This window comes from Thermobia domestica, chromosome 16 (assembly GCF_964235325.1).
Source record: "Thermobia domestica chromosome 16, izTheDome1.hap1.1, whole genome shotgun sequence".
Lineage (NCBI taxonomy): Eukaryota > Metazoa > Arthropoda > Insecta > Zygentoma > Lepismatidae > Thermobia > Thermobia domestica.
In genome coordinates this window covers 74,460,828-74,482,431 of record NC_137469.1, presented here as the reverse complement: position 1 = coordinate 74,482,431, position 21,604 = coordinate 74,460,828, and the positions used below count along the sequence as shown (strand labels likewise).

The 21,604-nt window shown below is 35.4% G+C and overlaps 1 long non-coding RNA gene and 1 pseudogene across 2 annotated transcripts in view; one reads left to right on the top strand and one right to left on the bottom strand.

The window, feature by feature from the left end:
• The window catches only part of LOC145672771 (uncharacterized), a 105,128-nt gene that overhangs the window by 45,995 nt on the left and 37,529 nt on the right, over window positions 1–21,604 (top strand). The window contains exon 3 of one of the 2 annotated variants that reach the window (XR_014128647.1): window positions 3,213–3,250. The exons of the other annotated variant lie outside the window; for it this stretch is intronic. This is a non-coding gene — a long non-coding RNA (uncharacterized LOC145672771). Of the gene's footprint in view, window positions 1–3,212; window positions 3,251–21,604 lie in introns of those variants that run through there. 2 annotated transcript variants of the gene reach the window in all.
• Window positions 14,386–16,156, bottom strand: LOC145673169 (zinc finger MYND domain-containing protein 10 pseudogene; annotated as a pseudogene).

The window sequence follows — 21,604 nt, the reverse complement described above, 5'->3', positions numbered from 1 at the left end:
TTTTAGGCGAGATGGGAATTCTTATATTGCCTAATACGACGAGGCAATTTCTGTACTAAAAATCTTTATATTTACACTACGAAATAATAAAATCGCAAAGCGAAGTCATAACCATTCGATTATTTTCATTGCTTTCATTGAATTATTGCGTGTTGACCATAGATAAATGCTCCAATTAAAAGTGTAAAAATTTTAAAAGATGTAAATGTATTATATTCACAACCTACATAAACAACACAATATTCTGATATAATCAGATGAAACATATTTCAAATAACATTTCCTTTCATTATTTAATAATATGATAAGAATTTTTTTCGATAACTTTCACCAAAATTATTCTAGATGCAACATGGGTGTATATTTTCCCTGAGGCTTTCCAATAATCCCCACTACTTGGTTGTAAACTCTATTAACAATGAAAAAAATGAATTTAAAATTTATTTATTTATTTATTTATTTATTTATTTTTGCAGAAAATATATTTGATTTTGAAACAATATGGTGCATATTTGCTTTGAAGTTTCCCTTTGATACTCGTTGCTTGATAGAATATGGTACATTCCTAGGTATGTTTTATGATGGTTTCCCACAATCCCTGCTATTTGAAGTTAAAATCAATCAATAAATGACTGAGTGAATTTACCCCCTTTTCATATTACAAGAAATGTTTCTCTTCCCCCTTCATGTTGCAAAATATTCGTAAAAACTCTCCGTATTTACGAAACAGTGAAATTGCCATCGGTAAGAATAAACATCTCCAATAATAACAATAAATTAGGAAAGAACTACTATTCGCTTCTATGATACAATGCACCACATCACTAACGGCAAAGCAAAAATCAAAATTTTACATAGTACACCGTCATACGAGGGTCACTACGAAAGTTTTGAGATGTGAAATAACTTACCTACTTAAAATCAATTTAACACTTAAATTTTCTCAAAGTATTCACCATTACACTGTACACACTTTTGCATCCTCGAAAACCACTTTTGGAAGCAGTGTTGCCAGTCTTTTTCTACAAGTGTTGATAGTTCATTCTCGTAAGCGACTACAGCTTCTTTAGGGCTGCAAAATCTCTTCCCACGCATGCGATCTTTGATCCTGGGAAACAGAAAAAATCACACGGGACCAGGTCAGGACTATACGGCGGATGACTTATAAGTTTGACCTCCGTAGATTCTAAAAACTGAATTGTGATGTTGGCCGTGTGTGCGGACGCGTTGTCATGATGAAGCAGAATCCCACGCAATCCAGTTCTTGGACGCCGTTCCCGAAGTTTCTGGAACACTTTTGTTAGGCAAACAGTGGTGTACCACTGAGCAGTAACAGTCCTTTGTTCTTCAAGTGGAACAGTTGCAACATGGCCAGTTTTGGAGAAGAAAGTTGCGACCATCTTCTTCCCCACACTTCGCGGTTGCTTCACTTTCGTGCGTGGATTTTCGTCTGAAAAGATCCAAACTGTAGACTGGCGTTTATATTCAGGGTCAAATTGATAGGTCCAAGTCTCATCACCAGTAACAATGTCAGAGACGCGTCGAGAATTGCCTCCATCAAATCTTGCAAGCATTTCTTCATACCATTCCACACGCATGCGTTTCTGCTGTTCAGTCAAAGTGTGAGGCACCCAACGAGATGAAACCTTCCTAAGTCGAAGATGATCATGAAGAATTTTTGTTACTGCTGGCGATCCAATGTTCACTGCAGATTCAATGTCCTTGAAAGTTGTTCGAGGATTTTCTCGAATCATTTGTTCCACAGCGGCAATGTTTTCATCTGACACAGCGGTTGCAGGACGTCCAGCTCTCTCTTCATCTTTAAGCGATGTCCGGCCTCTACTGAATTCACCAAACCACCGAAAAATTGTAGCACACGGGAAGGAGCAATGTCCCCAAATACCCCTGCAAACGATCAAGGCTTTGTATCTCGTTCAAACCACTTTTGAAATTGTAAAGGATCATTGCTCGAGAATGTTCCCTTTCGAGCTCCATTCTAGACAGCCGAATACTGCTCACATTAACAAACAAGTGAAGGCGATACGGCAACGCCAATAAGCTAGGCGAGTTGAAACTTGCTTCGCTTCTTCGCTCTGGATACCACTACCGAATACAATTGTTGGAATTCAAATACTGTGCCACAACAATGCGTATCTCAAAACTTTTTATAGTGACCCTCGTACAAAAATTAGCAACACGTTTGATCAGCCCTAAAAAGCAGAAAACGTTGTCTTCAATGGTTATTTCAGCCTCCGTTATAGCTTGCGATCTTTGTTAGATCTCACTCAGCATCTTGAAAATTTTCCAGATGTTTCTTCTGAAAAAGATAGGAAAACTTATAGTGAACAAAATTGATATTTCAACTGATATATATAGTCATAGCTCATAATGCTAAAAAAAAGTTATTTTTGATTCCTGTTTGTTTGTTCATTAGTTATCTATTTCTCCGTTCGTAAATTGATTCCTTCATATACAGGGTGTTTCAAAACAACACCAACAACGTTTGGGAGGTGATTCCTGACACCAAGATAAGACAAAAAGTATAGACCAACCTGGGTGCACAAATGATTCCATTCGGAGTTATAGGCTGCCGAAAACATGAAAATAATTAACTTCAAAAGTCCATAGCTCCAATGCTATTGGACCTATTGTAATCGCGTCAAGACTTCACTTAGGAACTAGTATGTGCCCTATCCAAATAGTGCCCTATCCAAAGTGCTCTATCCAGAAGCTTCAGAATTCTGCGGTACTTCCGCAACATTTTTTGTAGAGGTAGTTGGTGAGTTCTTCAAGTTATTATGCCCGTAGACAAACTCACTGTGAAAAAAATGCGAGGTGATTACCTTAGGATTCTGATACATGTACTTTTGGATAGTGCACATATTAGTTCCAAAGTGAAGTCTTGACTCGACTACGGTAGGCCTCATAGTTTTGGAGCTATGGACCTTTCAAGTTCAATTTTTCATGTTTTCGGCAGCCTATAACTCCGAAAGGAAGCATTTGTACATCCAGGTTGGTCTATACTTTTTGTCTTATCTTGATGTCAGGAATCATATTCCGAACGTTTCGGTTTTGAAGCACCCTGTATGCTAGATACTAAATGTTATCGTATTCAAAAGATTGTATAGATTGGGTTTGCGATTTTCTCCAAGAAAATGGGTAACATACATAAAATGAAAAACACAACTGTAAGAATTTTATTTATATTTTAGAAACCAATCGTTCATGCTGATAGTGTAACTGACTGAAGCTGTTCATATTGAAATCAGGTAATTATTTTTCATATATGAAATAGATATGTGAAATAGATTAACCCATAGCTTACAAATGTGCTTATGTTTTCGCAATTGCATAGTGCTGATGGTTAATAATCTAGGACAAAAATTTCCTCATTAATACTGAAACTTCCTCTTCGCCATTTCAGGCAAATGGGAATTCCCATCTGGCAATTCCCATGGGAAGTGGCGAAAATTCTTACCTTGGAGAAATCAGTCCCATTTTATAACAAGTCGGATCTTCTTAACTAAAGCTGTTACTGTAAAATTTTAAAATGAATAATTAATTAATTATAGAAAGGGAGACATATAGCCTATACAGAGGTTATCACACAGTATTGTTGTAACTATGTTTACGCATAACTTCGACAGGTACGCACCGATTTTCATTATTCTTAGTTTGTTTAAAAGAACAGTTGTTTAACATAAAGTCGCTGTGCCTCGAAGAACCGTTATGTTACATTTTTGTCGAAAATGAGTTATGCCGTGTAAATTAACCTGAAACTTGTCAGGCAGCATTCCTTAGAATGTGATAAGTGAATATTCAATTGTTTCGCCACAGCAATGAAAAAAAAATAATAGATTGAAATTAAAAGCGTGCTTATTGATCCTCAATATACTCATAAAGTCGAAAAAGAAAAACCGACATGTGCTGAGTAAACACAAAAATAGTAATATCATATTGTTTAAGCAAGCTACAAAAATGTCCAGTGCATAATATACGCAGAACCAATTTTATTGTAATTTTCAAGTGTTTTCATGTATATTTGGCAACATTTTAAGATTGGAATGTTTTTTGCTTCTAGAAAGTTGTGGTTTTAACACATAGCGGTTCTTCGAGGTGCAGCGACGATAAGTTTCATTAAAATATAATCAGAGTTTTGGGAGCTAGACCAGTACAATGTGAAAACCGTAACTAAGAGACTAATATGTGTAGTTCACCCGTAACTTCAACATTGTTGCACTGATTTTGATCGTTATATCTTTCGAAGGAACAAATTATAGAATAAGATCCATCTACTGTTTGATATTCATTTCCATCTGTAGTACAAAATACGCAAATATTGTAGGCCCCCCAGCTGGAGCCAAACAAATTAATGCCCTTAAAATTATCATCCAATTAACTTTACATTAGACATTAAGGCGGCAGACTACTAAATATTTTTGAAAAACAAATATTTTTTTCTTTTGCCCGTTTTTCGTAAGTGGAAAGAGGTAATAAAATGTAACTTATCAGAATAATAGGTAGTGTTATTCTACACTCGAAAATACGAATCGGAAGAATTTTCAGTGTTGCCATCCATAGAAAGTACAGTGAGATCAAAATTTGAATTACTCAAAAATCTAGATAAAGGCAGCGACTAGAAAAATGAACTCAACGGTAATTGATGACTTATCATGCTGTCTATGTTCCTTGTTTACTACTTTTTAAATAATATTTCTATTTATTTTATAAAAGTTACACAAATTATTACAAAATAAATAAGTTATTACAAAATAAATACAAGTATTATTTAAAATGTAGTAAACAAGGAACATAGACAACATGATAAGTCATCAATTACCGTTGAGTTCATTTTTCTAGTCGCTGCCTTTACCTAGATTTTTGAGTAATTCAAATTTTGATCACACTGTACTTTCTATGGATGGCAACACTGAAAATTCTTCCAATTTTTATTTTTGGGTGTAGAACAACATTATCTATTATTGTGGTAAGTTACATTTTATTACCTCTTTCCACTTACGAAAAACAGGCAAAAGAATAATTATTAGTTTTTCAAAAATATTTAGTAGTCTGCACCCTTAATGTGTTCGGCTTCCCGCGACTTCAAAAGATTTTTATAAATAATTGTAATTAATTATTTTCTGCTTTGAAGTGCTTTATTATTTTTTTTTTTTATTATTATTATTATTATTATTATTATTATTATTATTATTATTATTATTATTATTATTATTATTATTATTATCTGTTTTCCTTAAAAGTCGATTCATATTTTTCTGTAATGATTTTCTGCACTCTTTCAATATGTGCAGAAATATCAAAATTTACAAGCCTTGATTGTTGGTGGGAAAAATGTCCCAGAGAATCTACGGATACAACGTTCACACGTGATCGTTAATATACTTTTAATAATTATACTATTAATAAAATTTGATTTAAAAGTCGAACACAATCAATGCCGTGTAGGGGTAGAAGAGGAAATGCATGCGGTGACGCGACAATGCCGTGTATGAAAGGAGTGTGGCTTAACAGATGCCTGCAGCGGGAGCAAGTGAGGACAACACCTCAGATCTTTCATTTCCTAACAACGTTTAGAGGGAACTCGAAGCTCCGCCTTCAAATGCCATAAACGCTGAACCTTAGACTAGCACGTAATTTCAGGATTCAGGATTTAGATTTCTGGGCTCTCGGCATCTTATGGCCATTTAGCCCCTCATGTATGAGGGATGACGTCCTTCGGCGAGCACACTATCCGGGGAAAGGTAAGGAAGAAATGATTGGAAAAGGAAGAAAGCGGCCTGGGACCTATAAGTTAGGTACCACGCCGGAGAACCCAGGAAAACCTCATTCAGGGCGACTGGCCTGAAAAAGCTGTTACACTTTTTCGACCGAGTGCCCCCCTTCCGGAATCGAACCTGGGACCGCTATGCGGGGCCACACGTAATTTCACCTATACGTCAAATGAATTGCTGGAACTGGCTTTGAAATAGTTCAAACGGGACTAGTTAAGAATGAAATCAGATTGAAACTTCTGTTGAATAGACTATACTGCCAATTGAAATTAATTAGTAAATATAGAAATAATTATAAATTTTATAAAACAAATTAAGAAATTTGAAGTAACAGGGAATACAATACCGTATAGCAGAGAACTAGAAAACCTTTGTAGTAAATGTATGTATTCAAATGTTGAATATGCATTGATTTAGTACTAAATGAAATTAATAAAACTACAATCCAGATTGCCGGACGTTATAGTCTATTTCCACTTCTAAACTAAACAAGAAGACAAATTACAAACTGCATACTGTCCAGTTATATGCTAAAACGTTATTAAACTAATTATATTGTTAGAGGATGCATTAGATTAAATTAAACCATTTATTCACAAGATAATTTGTTTGCATTGCTTCAAAGCCAATGTCTAAATGCAACAGTTCACTTTGTATTTAGCCAAATGATGTTCCAGCCATCTCTTCTCCTCCTCTCTCCCTGCCCCTTCCGGCTATGTAGTAGCTGAATTGTATAAGCGGAAAAGACATCAACTTACGTGAACCACCATGGGATTTCCGCTCGAATAAATAATTCTAGCGAAAAGAACAACGTACGTACTTTTGTCTATTTTGTGAATGCAACGTAGTGCAAGAACCACAGATTCCCGCTGGGGATGGACATTTGGTTAATGTCCTCCTGTGACTGGTGGATGCTTTTCCTTGTTTGTCTGATGCCTCTGAGACTGGTATTTTACTCCCCCTCCGCACCTCTACAATTCCATCTCTCTTTCAACAACAACACACACTATTCCTAACATCGTATTTGCAGCAGCAACGTTTTCTTCTTAATTAATTTAGCATGTTTTCTACAGAAACGATTTTTTTAAAAATATTTTGTGACAACTATTTACATCATTAACTTAAGAATACATCACGATCTGAATAATTTTGCAACAAGAAATTAAATGTCACTTTTGCGATTCTAAGTGTTGATATTTCAAGGTATTCTTGAAACTGTAATATAGACTATCGGCTGAGTTATATATGATACGTTTGGGAAATCTAAATGGGACATGCACCAAGTTCTGATTCAAAGATTTTTTCAAAATCTAGTTCTTTCAAATAACTAGTTAGAATATCCATTATACCAAGAGAGGAATAAATGTATAACCATATTTGCAAGGTATATTTGAAACCATTTTCCCTCCTTAGAAAATATATTTCTAACAAAATGAAACGGTACAAACCCATCTCGACTCAAGTACTATGGTCAAAAATTTATTTCTAAAGTTTCAACTTTTTCCTTATATTGAACATTTTATGGATACCAAATAGTAAATTAAAATATAGAAATTGTCCCCTTCCCCTCCCTGTAGATTTTTTTTAAAACGTTGGAACATATTCCCACTTATTTTTGATAAGGAGTTTGCATGCCAAGTTTCATCTTTCAAACTTGAGAACTCAAGTCTTACCCTATATTTTTGTCATACATTTTGAACCCGTCCTAGGGAATACGTTTTAATTAAAACTACACAATAACCCTTAGTGGCTAGCACGCTTGGTTTTTGGTGTGCATAGTCCCGGGTTCGATTCCCAGAACGAAAAAAAAAGTAGTTCAGATTCCACTATAATAAGTAGGTTCAGTCTCCCTTAGTCACCCAGGGATAAACGTGGGACGTTAAACTCAAACAAAACAAAGAAAACTACACAATAAAATACCTACTCGAGGATAGTCCTAACATTGTTCAAAAATTCATTTCAAACAGTTCAACCGTATTCACTGTAAAAAGTAGCAACCTTTAACTTATACACATGCAAGGCTTTTTTTTATTATACAGAATGAAGGGACATAGCTGGGCTAGTCCTATATTGATGCAATTGACTCGGTGAGTCACATCAATATCTTAAAAGCAATGAAGTTATTTATGTATGATTTCAGTCCTGGAATGTTATGAGTTTCACAAAACGTACTGTACAATTCTTGTTTATTTTCAGCCATTCTTTATGTTACTGAGTACTCGGTACATAAAATTAACAATTCTTTATGTTAAAATCTTAACCACTGGCATCACTTTTCTTTACATTGTTTACTTCTACATGACGACTCGATGTTTCGTAGTACGCGGTAAGCTAACATTACTCCTTTTAGACGCTGTGCGAAGCTGGAAGGTTAACAGGTTCAGGACGGGTTGTGATAGTAACAGCAACAAGTGACAACAGTAATGACTCGTAACTTAATTCGTAGATTTTGCGATTCTGTATTTCGGATATCATTACAAAACTTTTTTCGTCTTCATTTCAATTCAAAAATCAGTGTTACTAGTCTAATTTTGGAAGTTACCACAAGAGAAAATTGCTAGTAAAATTGTCATTTAGCCATTAACTATAAATTTAATCATTCTATCTATTTTACTATTTGTTAATCATTTTATTTATTGCTTATTTACATGGTTATATTACGTAAAACTTGCACTATGGTAAAAGTTTCGCTGAGATGTAACTTCAATGTATTCTTTTTCATACTAGTAGCTACTCATTTGAACAAAAATGGTTCATGAAAACATATATAGATAATAAAACAATAATCATAATATGATAAGAATTAATTACCAAATCCGACTAATTAAATAAAACGAGATTTATTATTATAAATAGAATTATAAATAATAAAATATATTTCAAATAGAATATTAACAAAATGTATGAACATAAAGGCATCTTGATGTTTTTATAAGGAACAACTAGTAATGCATATACATGAATGCATTTGGAATTCTTTCTTACGAGCTTATAATATAAACTACTGTATATGGACCTATGTGGTTGGGTCGTTCAAGGTTGACCGAGATTTTCGTACGTAAATAATCGATGAATAGCCGGATCATGATGAAACTTGCAGGTGACGTAACGTATTTCTTCTCAAGTAACTAGCGCTAGGCATGACGTATTTGCCGCATGCGCAGCAGTTGCAGCGAACATAACGGCAAGCAGTGTGTCTGTGGCTGTGGAGTAGCGGTATATAATCAAATTTCTTGTGTAGGAGAAACTTAAACCAGCTGAGATCTTCAGAAGATTGCAAGTACAGTATGGTGAAGAAACGATGTCACAGACAAGAGTGTATGAATGGTGTGAACAGTTTTGCGAAGGACGGGAGCTGGTGACAAATGAAGCGCATGGACACATTCGCCCGACTGCAGTCACACCAGTGAATATCGCACGTGTTGAGCAAATGATTAATGCCCAATATTACTCCATATTGTTGAGTGGTGCTGTACGAAAGTCCATTCGCAAGAAAAGACCTAGGATGTTGTCTGGAAATATCATTCTTCTCCATGACAATGCCCGACCTCACACGGCCCATGTGACAACTCTGGCCGAAATGCACTGGGAAGTTCTGCCCCATCCCCCTACAGTCTAGATTTAGCCCCCAGTGATTATCGTTTGTTTGCATCCCTTAAAGACCATCTGGTAGGGAAGAAATTCACGAAAAATGAACGATGTCCTCCAGTGGCTACGAAAACAACCAAGTTCTTTCTACGCCAAAGGAATCAGGAAGCTGCCACAACGATGACAACGGTGCCTCGACACACACGGAGAATACTTTGGAAAGATGACATAGTTTGATGCTTCTTGTGCTATCTGTTTCCTCTGAAGAAATAAAGGTCCCGATCAACCTTGAACGACCCATGTAACTAGTATCATGTTCCAATGGACATGAGTAATGATTAAAAAAAAAAAAACTTCTATACTCACGTGAATTTTGTGATATTTCCTCTGTGAATGTAATTTCAAAAGTAAACAAAAAACAAAAAATAAGAAGTGATCCAGTACAAAATTAAAAAAAAAAAACAAATCCTATGACCTTGTTGTAGAAAAACTAATACGCAAATGGAATTTCCAATGAAAGTCAAAAATATGTTACATAAACACTTCCAAGGTGACTGTTTTAAAGAAAAAGGAAAACATATTTTGCTTTATATGTAAAAAAAAAGTGTAAACAAGTGATTTTTCTAAAAACCAAAATAGTCTTCGTGATAGTATAAAAACTGGCATTTTAAACAATCAAGCATCATTCAATCCTCAACCGTCAATCATACTGGTGTACATATTCAAGCCGCTACGTTTGGTGTCAAGGTATTAACTGTCTTCACAAAATTTGCAAAATGTCGCATGCAAAGCAACCCCCCCCCAAAAAAAAACTCATTAGTTTGTAAGTATATTTTGTGCTTATAATCATTACATAACCTATTACTGTGTAAAAAAAAACGCATAAACACATAAGTACGCACAAAAAATATCAAAAACAAACTTCTTAATAATCAACTCCAAACACTGTGCTATTCAAATCACTATTGTAACTTTGTAAATATCACTTATATTATTTCCATCGTATTATTTAGGGTAATAATTAAATTCTTTTAATAAATGTATTTCTACATAAATGCTGTCTTACTTCTTAAAAGGTAATACATCTATAATATTTTACTTCTCAAATTATATAACGTAACAAATAAGCAACATTCAACATTATTTTACTAGTTATCCTATGCTCTAACAACAGCTACATAACGTCGGGTGAGAAACTAAAACATTAAGATGTTTCTACAACTAGCTAGGTAGTGTATGGGGCTACATAGTATATGCTATTACAAATATCTACTAAAATAAATGAACAATACTTACTTTGAGACTGAAACTGTCACATCGAACTGGATCAGGAAGGTTCTCCCGAAGGGGAAATGTTGCTAGTTGTCTGTATGTTGCTAAAATATTTGTGTTTACTTTTCTTTCAGGATATAATTGAAAATATAATACACAGTATGTTCACACAGTATACACAGTATAATGCACTGAATGTACGAGACACAATGTAATAATAACATCAAAATATGACAAGATCTCTAAAGACAGTGGGCCTTATGCAGAGTCGTTATGACGAATGATTAGTGAAATACTAAATAGTTCGATTAACATATGTTTCCTGCAGTAGTCAGGCCTTTAGTATGATGCTGATCATACGTCAAAACGATTCTGCTTAAGGCGGATTGTGTCTCGTACACTAAGTCATTATTAATTCTGTGGACAGAGTTATCTTAATTGGGATTTGTAATATCTTACATTACAGGAATTTTTCCTCGAGTTCTCTTCAGGTGACGACCGAATCGGGCCGTTTCTTTCACCTATCGTCGGGTTTATTCGAGTCTTGAAGATAGAGCGATAATTTATTATTCATGCATTGCAATTATACTACTCCATACTAACCTCTGACGCATATTATGTATCTTGAAGTCTTCTGTATCTAGAGGAAGAAGTTCACGCTGAATTTTAAGGACGTGTTCAACGTTGGAACATCTTTGAGGGTAGTAACCGTTATGATGTGTCGCCGCCATGTTCTCACATGGCTGATGAGTTATGCATGCAGAGGGCAGTGCAGCTAAATCGATATCAAAAATCCGTTTCCAGATACCTGTTACTATTCGTGTTCTGTGAGTGCCAATATTGAAACCGGAAATTGTAGTAAATTCATACCACAATAGAGAATAAGGGTGTGGATGGGTTGTATATTTGGGACGCTGAATCCACATAAACAAGAAAACCGTTCCCTGTTACCTATTACCGATTTTGCCCTATGGTGATTAACGTTCAAGGAGAAAATAGTAAATTTCTATGATTTCCGATTCCAATAGATGGATAAGGACGCAGACGGAAGTATTCTTTGAAATGTTGAACCACTTCAGAATACAGTTTTCTCGCTGTCAACTAACAAGGAGACAGATGGACGGACATACCTGTTCAATAGACTTCCTACACTGGTGCATTGCATAGTTTAAGATACTTTTTTTTTAAATTCTAGCTACAAGTGAATTGTTCTACATATTATAAAAAAGAGAAATTTTGAAGAAAAAAAAAACATTCTTCTATCTTCCCTTTAGTAAAAACCTAAATCTGGTTCCGTGGTATCGATTTCTTTGGTTACTGTAATAACACTTTCTTTTGAAAGCAGTTGTTTCACCTCAGAGTTTAGGGAGTGGACACCTTTCGCGTATATTGACATTGCTCTGTTCCTAGCTTCAAATGTAATACAAAAGAGGTCTTCCCAAATGTTGCTGGGAGGTCTCCATTTTCTTATTATTTTCCCCAGAGGTAAAAGAGCAATATGAAGCGAGGATCTCTTAATGTATAACTCTTCCTCTCTCACACCCTCTCTCTTTCTCTCTCTCTCTCTCTCTCTTTTTCCCCATATGTATGAGTACCTGAGAGGACAACATTTCGTGTGTGTTCAAATATATATATGTGTGTGAGTCTGTGTGAAGATTGTCAGAATTTCTATTTATGCTAAAATGAAGCTGGACAAAAGCAACCTTGGGGGCGCGGTGGCTCAGTGGTAGAGCGTTCACCTCTGGTGCTTGGGGTCCCGGGTTCGATCCCAGCCCCCGCCAAGTGAACTTTGTGGTGGACAAACACCGTGCTCGTGGGTTTTCTCGGGGTACTCCCGTTTCCTCCCACTTTCTTCATTCCACCATTTCACTCATCTCTCATTATCACCGTCTCCTTTAGCCTAACCGGCATAACCGTGGGACGTAAAACTAAAAGATTTCATTTCATTTTCAAAAGCAACCTTTCCTTATAAATACGGGACGAAGAATACTTCTTTTCATAAATAGCAAGTATCGAACATATGAAAAAATTACAACAACCATCTAGGAATTTCGATAATGCGTTTAGAAAATAATGAGTATAGTTTGAGTTTCAGGATTTGTGTTTGTGGCTGGCGTGTACGCTTTTGTTGTAGAGGGTCCTGGGTTCATTTCCGGTGGGAGGGTATTGAAACACATTACAGCATTTCAGATTCCATGTTAAACTGTACGTCCACTTTTCATATAGCCTCACTGCTGAATAAGGAAAGCAAAACATAAACAACAACTCCTCTACGGGCTCTGTGCCAAGACTAAAATTGATTCCGTGTAGTTGGTTAGTGTGCAGACCATCATCCAAGATCAAAACATTCATTCTTCACATTATTATGCGTTCAGGAGCCTATCTCTCAAAGCTACTATTCTTGTAATATGTTTCTACAAGTCGTAAGATATGAAATAAAAACACTAGAACAATACTGAAAATCGTTTCTAAATACTAATGCTAATACATTTAATTATGCCATGCTTTTATGGTATATAAAATTGTAAAAATTCCACACTACTATTACAACACTAGTAGTTTTGAGAAATAAGCCCCAGGAAAGCTGGATTGCAATATCCGCCACTGGTCCCAGCATCTAATTAGTAACTAGTATATGGTGTGTGTTTCTCAAAGGTAGTGCATTTGGTTAATTAATTTTGTAAAGAATATCGGATTATTAAAATGCAGTTTACTCAAACATGCTTGATACGCGTAGTGTTTAATTTCGCTACAAGATAACATTTCGTTTTTCTCCTGGTATTCATAAAGTGATTAACATTATTTTTCACATTTAAGTAACAATTATGCAAACACAAAAAGGTCTCTTTCTACTAATTGGGTTTCATTAATTGTGATTCATTTATTATTTGGTGTTGAACAACGAACTAAGAAACGAGAACTTAGATCCTATCATTTGCTTTCAAGTGTGATACATCCTTTTGCTTTATAATACCTGTCGCGCGGGTACCACGTAACATCCTTAAATTAGACTGCTCCACATAACTTAAGTAATTCTTGGCAGGTCCGCAACTAGAGGAGGGCCAGGGGGGCCTGGCCCCCTAAACATTTCATGGCCCCTCCAGACCTTAATACAAAATGCTATTATTAATACAAAAATCACAATTTAGATATTTATAAGAGAATTTTTAATGACTTGCACCCTATCTTATTCATGCCCCCCCAAACTTCTGTGTCTGGTTGCGGGCCTGATTCTTGGATGCTAAGGTGCCTGCTATATAATAACATTTCAAATTATCACCGGCAACGTTTGGGAGGTGATTCCTGACACCAAGATAAGACAAAAAGTATAGACCACCCTGGGTGCACAAATGCTTCCTTTCGGAGTTATAGGCTGCCGAAAACATTAAAAAATGAACTTTAAAGGTCCATTGCTCCAACACTATGGGACCTACCGTAGTCGAGTCAAGACTTCACTTAGGAACTAGTATGTGCCCTATCCAAATATCCAAGTTTCAGAATCCTGTAGTGCTTCCGCAACAATTTTTATAGAGGTAATTGATGAGTACTTCAAGTTATATGAATGTAACCTTTACGTTTCAGTGGGTGACTCTTGTAGAACAGCTTATAGAAAAATCACTGAGAAAAGAAGTTACTATCCTTAAAAATAGCAATCAAAATCAGAAATCTTGACAAGAGAACTTACAAGTGAAAATAAAAGTAAACTCGTCCATAGATAATTATTAATACACTTTATATAGCATACAGAGGATATTTAAAGAAAACTAATGTGAGCGAAACTATAAAATATTGTGGGAAAATACTTATTGTTTATAGCAATATTCATTTTAGAAACGTATTAAGAACATGAATTTTATACTTTGTGATGCTTAAAACCGTTGTAATAAAACAATTACAGAATCATGCATTGTTTTACACTTATACTGAAAATTCCAATTTTTATCTTATAACTTATAAACTTCCAATTTTTATTCCAATTTTTAACTTATAAACAGCAGAGTATACAACGGATCTGATTTAGAATAAGAGAACTAAAATTGAATGAATTAATTGTCAGATTTATATTGCTTGGATTCCACAACTAGATCGCATCTTGCCTTATGCTTCCTCCAGTGATTTACTTGACACTCTCTGCCACAATACCATTCATCTTTGCATCGTGAGCATCTTTTGTTTCCGGGTCCTTTGCAGTTCACACACGTATTGATTTTGCTCGACAAGGCTTCTAGTATGTCAAGATTATAAGTACTCGCTAAACTTTGAGCTAGCTGAAAAGCCTGTTCTTGACTACATCGAAACAGATATTCAGCTTGTTTCTCTGCGATTTCCTTCCATTTCTTCTTTGATCCGCTTTTCAGAATTGTTTCTCGTATTTCGGGAATAATTTCCAAAAGTGGAGCTCGACGTGTAGGTCGCGCACTTGATAACGACAATTTGCTGATGTACGCTTTCAAATCTAAGAGCGGTGGTATTTGATCAATAAGTGCATCGTGAAGATATCCAAGAATCTTCAATAATTGTTCTCTTCTGTAGTCATTTATTTCGTAGTAGGTTAAATACATCGGTCCCAAAACCAATTGCTGGATGGCTAACCAAATTTGGCCTTCCGTTTTCGTTACTTTAAGTGCAAACTCACCTTGATGTGGTTCCCATTTTCCGTCAACGTAATTGAAAATTTTACCAGAATTATTTCTTTTCCATGGATGCTGTTGTATTAAATCAATCAGGACAGAAATAATATCATGAGTTTCATATAACCTGTGTGCTGCACTCACAGGGAGACTTGGAAGGTATTCAGATATATAACGAACAATTGAAATACACCGAATTCCAATTTCAAAGCTTAATTTTTCTGCTTGAACCAATAATTCTTCTTTTCCTGGTCGTTCAGTGCATACCTTCTCCATTTCATTTGGGTCACACACTACTAATTGAGCCAAATACGAGACGCTGTAATCGATAAGGTCAATTACTTGATCCTGCAGAGCTTCGCAGCTGTCTTCGTGATAAAGAATCGTTTCCAGTAAACTTATAGCTACTGCTTCGTGATACAGAACCATATAAGGCAGAAATGTAGCAGTTGGATCGTCCTCAGTTTCTAAAAGTAATGGAAATATTTTATCTTTCCAAACAGATATACAAATTGCTTCATGTATTAAGACTGGTATTTTACCTGAAGAAATGAAAATTTCTTTAACCGTTTCGGTCCCAAGCTTACCAGCTTCATACACTGCCTGTTGATTCAGCTTCTGTAATTTTTCGTGACAGCGGAACCAACTTGGAGTTCCTAATTCTGTAATGTTACTTGGAGTTAAGTCTTGAATACAAAGTTCAATCTCACCTGGAAACATGACCTCAAACGAAGTTTCTTCTGCCATTCTTTAACGTAAAGGTATTTTAAACACAAGGAATACCTTTAAAAAAAGTTTCAAATTAGTCAAGTTTAGAATAAATAGAATCAGCTTGTTTTAGCTTTATATGATGGAACAGGAATGCAGTTTACGTTTTCTTCTTCTGAACGTTTCGTCTTCATTACACTTCTTTATCTGACATTAATAAAGTCTACAGTACCCAGTACATTCAAAAAGCCTAAAACGTTCAAAATGAGTCATTATAAATTAGATTTACATAAACTTATGAACAAATTGACATAGCTTCAGATTTTAGTGCTGGTTCAGTTTAAAGACCATTAATTTTTAAAATTTACGGAAGATATATTAAATGTTATTTAAAATATGAGTATAAAAAGTAATAAAAATGTAAGGGAATCTTACCTTCAGCATGCCTAATAATGTTTCAAAACGTAATCCAAAATGTATATTTTTAACCATGTGAAACAACATAAAGATGCCGTAACTAATTGAATTCGTATGTCAGTCCAGTATGTTAAACCATGATCTGTAACGATAAAGGTGTCTGATACGTAGGGGATCTAGTAACATGGGCAACACAGTGTGTCTCCATGCTTTTCTATTACGCACATACCCATCGTCGCTGACACAACTGCTCCCTACGGACGAGCTACTCCATTAGCTTATCAATTTTGCCCTACCCTTAGGCAATTTTAGATAGCATTCATGCTTTTTAATAGCCACTGAGTACAGTTTTTTTTGCACTGTCGCTTTTATGGCATATGTCCATATTTTGTGATTATATCCATAAAGTTAAGCCCTTCTAAAGTTAATCTGCGCCCAGGAATGCAACTCTTCCCATAAAAGAATAATTGATTAGGTATTAGTAGTCTATTTCATTATATAATAACTGCATAATATGAATTCCTATATGGCTCCCTAAACTGAGACTGCACTCAGATTTTTCCCTAAACTTCCTTCTAAAGAGCAATGAATATACTTTTTATAATTATTACAGTTTACAAATGCAATTCCAAGTAAGAACTAAATGTTGTACTGTCGACTTCAGTACTATATAACCATGGCGTCACTATCGTTTATTGATTAATATATTATGTTTACTTTTGTTCGTTTAAGTCTCTGTTTCTTTTTAAAAACCACTTCTAACAGATTTCCGTCATATTACTCAAACGTTTCTTAAAAATTATAGCGAATAAAAAGTGATTCGTGAATTATCTAACGGTAGACTAGAATAGAAAATTGTTCATTATGGTAAAGATTTAGGACCTTATGCAGAGTCGTTTTGACGTACGATTAGCACCATTCAAAAGTTTGACTAACGCATGATTATTAGAAGTGTATTCAGAATCTTAGCACACAGTATTTGACTAAGTTAATCACATGTGACTAATTAATTTAGAGCAGAGGGCAGCGCCGTAACTTAGATTTTTCTGGGGGGACAAGCATTTATACGCGTATTTGGGCCCCATAGAAAAAGTTTTTCCTAATTCTTGGGCCCCCTCTTCCATCTTTCTCTTACTCTTTACGGACCCCCCGGAGCCTTGGGCTCTTCCGCACGGCAAGATCTGTGGGGCCGTTAGTTACGCCCTGGGACCGTTCCATATATGACAAATTAATTAAGGGGAAAATATTGACAAATCGGAAAGGCATACGAATAAGTATTATTTCTAGGGCCCCTAATATCTATCGAAATAGGCCCAAGATTTATTTTTGTTTTATTTACCTTTTGTGCGTTGTTTTGTTTATATAAAGTAGTGAACCTGTTTGATGCTTCATTTATGATTTCATGTTCGTATCGTATAAGGAGTAAGGAGTAAGGAGGAGAGGAGAATTTTGTCTTAAAATGGGCCCCTCGAACGGCGGGAAGCTTCCCTGGGAGGGCAGTTGCCCCTCCTGCCCCCACAAGTTACGGCCCTGGCAGAGGGCACCCTGGTTTAGCTACGGTTTAGCCTCAATAAACTTACATTATGAGAATACAAGCACAATTAATTACTTATCTGTCTTGCCTTTCACCTCATCAGGTGAGTTAACTATAAAGCCAAGTCCTCTACAATAACAGAATTGTTTCTTAAAGTGAACGGTGAGAGATGAGTAGAAAATTTCTAGTTTTCTGAGGGATACATACAACTGATCGATAAATGATCTTCCGTTATAATTATAACATAATCCTTCTATTGTCGCTAATGTTAATTGACTTTTACGTATTATCACCATAAATACATCCCTCAGAAATGAATACGTTAATTATAATTCGATTTCGTAACTATTTATAAGTTGTTATTTTAAACCACAAAGAAAACATTTCGACTTTCGTATAACATATTTTTTCATTTTTACAGACTACTCATGAGTACTTCTAGATTTCCATAGTTGCTACATTTATTTTTCTCACTCGGGGTATTTGAGTTATATAAGTTAATCATACCTAAAATCAACTTATTAGCTGAACTCTAAGTAGACTCTGAATATCAAAAAGTAAACCCTCCTTACTACAAAATTAATACATTAACTAATTAGCGTGACTAACGCTTGATTAACGAATTCTCTTTGAATAGCGCCGTAAGGTTTAAGATTTTTGTTGTACGAGTACTTCATTCGATCGTATCTAGTCGGTATAGATATATCCTTATTTGTATGGTTAATAGTAAGGTGTAAATATATGTAATATAATACAATGGGAAAGATAAAAATTTTCCTGTATGTTATTTTCACACGCATTAGAAATACCGGTAATGCTTAACAAAAGTGGCGCTACATGACTTTTGTTAACAAGGGAACTGTTCCTCACTATCATACAAAATGATATACAAAGGTATTGGCCACATACTCCGTTGTCCTTATTACATGCATATACCTGTATTACATCACTCGAATTATACCTGTATACTACAAACATTGCTTGACAAATAGTGTAATTATTCTTTAGAAATAATGATATTTCAACTGAGTGAATTCTGGATATCTTTTGCTTATAGATTCTAACTCTGTACACTTGTTTGGATTGATCAGAAACAAAACAAATTCATCATAGCACACGTCAATACGACAATCTTAAGTTGATTTTCAGTTTCGATTGCATAAGTTATATTTTAAACTGTGACTAACAACAAAATTATTGTACTTTTACTGAAATTTTTAATACCGTAGTGGCATGTGGTTTTCGCGTTAATATTATCGCACGACCTAACAACCCTGGTCCATGTGCTTCAGACAATTTAACTCCAAGGCATGTTTAACAGGAAAATGACAAGCAACATGGAGTGAATTGGATGTCCATGCCAATCTATTCTTCGGTATAACAACTTCCACATTGTTATGAATACAGTTCGACATAACACTTGTTTGTAAGAATTTTGCCACTGAATTAGCCATTCTATTTTCTTCAATATGATTTACCTACAACATTCTAGAACTTTAAAATGAGATAGAACGACATTATAAGTGATGATAATGATTTATAATTATTATTATTATTGTAAAAAGTAACCAGTCTTATTATGTTTCGAAGATAATGTCCTTCAAGTGTCCATCTCTGTTTCGGTAGATAGAACACACTCTGAAGGTCCTATTTGCATCACACTGAGAAAAAAAATTGTAGGTGGCGTACTTAAAAAGGTACGTTACACGAGTAATACCTGTAGTGTTTGAACTTAACGTACAGCAGACGTATAACTTAAAACGCATGGTTTATGATACTTTCTGTATAAGTGTTCCATCTATACGTACTTTCCGTATGAAACAATATAGGCGGTCAGGATCCCACATACAAATGGACGTATATAACATACGTATATGTATGTAATATACAGAAAACTGTTAGATGTCAGACATCCTGCAACGGCATGATGTAACATCTAAGGGCAGTGCCTAAGTAGCATATGGATAATATATGCTCCATACTGATTTCTGTAGTACGCAAGAGGATTCCGTATATTTGTACATTATACCCCTGACCGGAGAAAGGATTTTTCTCAGTGTAGTTTTCCACACATATTATAAGGTAAATTAGGAATGGTACTTTCAAAGTTCCGTTTCAGTTCATGAATTGTTCCTGTTTTATATTCATAGACCTGATATTTGAGGTAAGCCCGTAGAAAACAATCCCGGGGAGAGATAATATGATCTGGAAGACTAGTTTACATCACCTTCTCTCGAAAGAATGTGTCCAGAACAGTTTGGCGAACTGTGTGGCAAATTGTACGGTTTTGTTGGAGAAAAGCGTTGTTTATCTCACGATTTGCCAATTGAGACCACAAAAAATGTTAAAATTTTCCTGTATTTTTCTCCATTGACAGTAATGTGATTACGACGTTCATATTGAGCTTCTCCATGGCTAAGCGGTTAGCGTACGCGCCTTTGGTGTGGGTGTCCCGGGTTCGATTCCCGGCGGGAGCTCATGTGGTTCGGATTCCACGTTAATCAGTAGGTCCACGTCTCATATAGCCTCGCTGCTGAACGGGACGTTAAACTCAAAATCAACTCAACTCAACGACGTTCATATTAGAGGAAGATAAGCGCCGGACACACTATTGTCCCAAATACATCACACAATGACTTTCTGAGGATTGTGTGAAGGTAGGGAATTTTGTGAATCAAATTGGATTTTGATATGCCTAAATCGGTAAATCGAGCCGTCGATAATTTGACGATACATTGTTTGCAATGTGCAAAACGACTGTCAAACTGAAGATTGAGTTTGATGATAAATTTCGAATAATTTCAAAACATTTCTTGAATTGTGTGTCCAACAAAATTATTTTGCCATACACTGCTCCTTACAGCTGTGATAGTTTATTTGTGCCAATCCAGTTAGTGTTGCCAGAACACGATTTCAGTCGGTCTACTGGCTAACGAGAGAGTTTTTAATGCATGGGGTCCTAGGTGCGGTAAAGAATCACAGTCTTGAAATTTGACCACATCACGGTGGATCGGATTTTAACTTAAGCTGTAGGTACATATTTCATGTAGCGACGGTGATGAAACCAACCAATCAAGTGTCCATCCTTAAAAGAAAATCGCAAGGGCAGTAAATATCGCACGGGGTCTACCGAACCCATACGACCCTGACCAGGCTTAACTTCTCTGAAGGTAGACTTTGACTTGCATAGCAATCATGTAAAATTTGGGGTTAGAAATAGAGTATATCTTCACCATTCAGGCAGAAGCCACTATATATATATATATATATATATATATATATATATATATATATATATATATATATATATATATATATATATATATATATATATATATATATATATATATATATATATATATATATATATATCTTAGTACGAGGATGTCGTTCTAAGATTGTCAGGTTAAATATAGCAGGTGAAATTGCAATGCTGGAGCTTGGTATCCTTAGCAGCACAACGTCACCTGCTACATCTAGCCTGACAATCTTAGAATAACATATATTTCACCTTGCATATCGTCCTTGTGCTGTAAAAAGTGCCTAACTCCATCGTAAATTTTTGAAGTTAGTGACTTCTGCCACAACGATGACCGATATATTGTGCGTTATAGATAAATCTCATTCGATTTTGATCAAACTTGGTGTGAAGGTAGATCTTC